Raw genomic sequence first — 3148 nt, 5'->3', positions numbered from 1 at the left:
ACACAATAATATATATATATATATATATATATATATATATATATATATACATACTGATATATATATATATCAGTATGTGTTTCAGCATGACTAAATTTCTACCGCAATAAATTAATAATATCTATAAAAATGCATATTGCAGCCATTTTTGTGATTGCTAAGGGTGATAAGCTGTGGCGATCATCTTGAACAATTTGACTCCAGAAGCTAATCGGTAGCACATTCAATAATTATTTTCAGATCTACTTTAAGGTACGTTGCGTGAGAGTGGAAATATTTTGCTACAGAACAATTGAACTTACACAAAAACATCATTGCCTTTTGTCTTTCACTGACATGCAAGCAGAATATACCTGTAATGTAATACAGATACAGCATGTATAAAACTATAAACTTATACATATTAATTGAAAAAAATAATTTAAAGTTGATTTTCAGAATGAACCGTTCAGAGAAGAAAGAGCAAAGAAACAGTAAAGTTTTTGTTGGGACCAGGAGAAAAGAATCATTAGAATGTGTTTTGATTGACCTTTTTTTAAAACAGGAAATAAAACGGAAATAAATTTTTAAATTCTGACTTTAGTAGTTGCTTGATGCAGGGGGTTATCTCTTGTGTTTTTAACAGTGAAACTCTTACATCTTTCATCACTGTGTATAACTGTAGACTTTAAGGCTTAATGACTGATACGTTTTAAATGCTGAGTCAAATAGAGGAAGCTCATCAGACTTTCAGTGATTTCTACTATCCGTTATTACAACAGCACTTTGCTCAACCTACATTATTTCAGTGTTAGTCCACATCAAACTGCTCCTATTACCTAAGACACTCAAATAAATGTCCATTTATTTTGAAATCACCTTTAAAACTGCTCAAGGCAGAGCAAAGTGCTGTATAATACATGAAGCAAACCAGAAATGATGAAAACAGTAAAACCAAACAGACCAGTTAAATTAACCAAATGTTAATAACACTATACAAACTAAAAATGTAAAAGGTAAATAATTCAATTTAATTTCATGACGCAGGACATACAAAACAGAATTACATGTCAAACTCTTGTAGATTCAGCGTTCCCTGAAGGACTGTATGTGTTGAAGCTACACCAGGTTTCAACTCAGGCTCTGTCAGAGCTGGAGCCATTTTTGTTCAAGCTAAGGTCGGCTAGCTACGGCTGCCATTTTGAATCAGTTCGACTCCAAACGTTAATCGAACGTCATTGGAAAAAAACAGCAAACTTTTAAAATGGTCCAAAGTCTGACAGAATGCTGTGCTTCTGTAGAAACACAAACTTATTTTTGTTATGACATCTTGTTTTGCGTCGATTCTTCCTCTCTGTCGCCCCGGAGGTTTGGCCTCTATATGATCTTGCAGCTCGACTCCCAGAGTATTTAGAGGTTGATGTATTTGGTGACAGCTGCTCCCAGCAGAATGGAGCGCTGAAGCTGAGGAGCGGAGGTGTGCGTGCGTCCCTGCTGTATAGGTACAGAGCGATGCGGTGAACAGGATCTGGTCCTGTAGCTGACTCACTATAAATAACTCTTCAAGATGGAGATGCCTCAGGTTGGTGCTACTTTTCTCTCTGTATGCGTCTGCAGCCTGTTGTTGTACAGTAAAGCTGGAGCGCATGTGTGATTGCATGTACGTGCAAATGAGAAAAGACACATTCGTCACATATTGATGGAGAAAACAGAGGTCGGCTGTTTGCTCTGATCATTTGTCCTTGACCATGTCTGAATAGAAATTACCAGCAGAAAATCTTGAAATGTCTCACAAAATACTGTATGAATTTTAATAAAACATCCAGAAAATAACAATTGGAAGTACCGTTAGAACTCATAAATATTTGGAGCAAACCTGATTCAAGACGGTCGTCCAAGCAAACAAACTTTGGAAAACACAAAAATGGCTATAATTCAGCCAGTTTTACATAAAATGAACTAAAATATGTCATGGTAGTAGCTGAGCATCATTCACAACACAAACTCCAAATGGTACTTCATTACACAAGAATTTTGCCTTAAACCTTAGCTTTAGCTGAGTCAACACCGGTTGTCTGTTAGCAAAACTTCACATGTACCCCTCAAGAGATTTCAATGAAACATTCAGAATGTATATATTGTATGTACAAATACAACTGATTACATTTTGGAGTCAACCCAATTCAAGACGATTGCCTCAGCTACAACTTTAGCCAACATAAAAATGACCATACCTCAATTAATTTTACAGATTCTGGGCAGCACAGTGGTGCAACTGGTAGAGCTGCTGCCTCTCAGCAAAATCCCGGTCCGGGGGCCTTTTGGGGTGGAGTTTGCATGTTCTCTCCGTGCATGAGTGGCTTTTCTCCGGGTGCTCCGGTTTCCTCCCACAGACCAAAAACATGCATGTTAGGCTGATTGGTAACTCTAAATTGTCCCTAGGAGTGAGTGAGAGACTGAATGGTTGTTTGTCTCATTTGTCTCTATGTGGTCCTGTGATGGACTGCAGACCTGTCCAGGGTGTACCCCGCCCCTCCCACAGTGATAGCTGGACATGGGCACCAGTGACCCTTGTCGCCCAACGTGGAAGAAATGGGTAAAAGATAACGGTTTCAACTCTGTCATTTGTCAACATGATGATGAACAAGATGATCTCCCCAATGCCAAACCCAGCCGGTCAAAGCAGATGGCCGCTTGTCCTGAGCCTGGTTCTGCTAAAGGTTTATTCCTCATGAGGGAGTTTTTTCTTTCCACTGTCGCCTTTATGCTCAAGATGAAAGTTCTGCGATGGAGTTAAACTCAAAGCAGTCTGCTCCTCAGGTAAATAATGTTAAATTATTATTTTATAGAATGTTTCTGTTCAGTGCCCTGAGATGACTTCTGTTGTGACTTGACGTTTTATAAATAAACTTAATTGAATTGAATTGCTTTTGAAACTCTTAGTGTTCTCCAAGCCTTTAATTCTTTGTTTTATATTTGCTTGCTTAAACATTTTTAAATGTTTAAAGGGAATAAAAGGAAGGCAGCCGAGTGCACCCAAAGGCTCCGAGCTCCAAGTCATTAGCCTCACACTGGAGAGTTGTTGCACATCTCCTCCTAGCAACTTCCCTCTCTCTGTGCACGTGTGTGTGTGTGTGTGTGTGTGTGTGTGTGTGTGTGTGTGTGTGTG

At 38.7% G+C, this 3148-nt stretch overlaps 1 protein-coding gene across 1 annotated transcript in view; it reads right to left on the bottom strand.

The window, feature by feature from the left end:
- kctd12b (potassium channel tetramerisation domain containing 12b) overlaps positions 1-3148 on the bottom strand; it is an 18749-nt gene that overhangs the window by 7631 nt on the left and 7970 nt on the right. The window lies entirely within an intron of this gene.

Source organism: Nematolebias whitei, chromosome 4, assembly GCF_014905685.2.
Source record: "Nematolebias whitei isolate Nwh7 chromosome 4, NemWhi1, whole genome shotgun sequence".
NCBI classification, from domain to species: Eukaryota; Metazoa; Chordata; class Actinopteri; order Cyprinodontiformes; family Rivulidae; genus Nematolebias; species Nematolebias whitei.
This window is presented reverse-complemented; position numbering and strand designations above follow the sequence as displayed.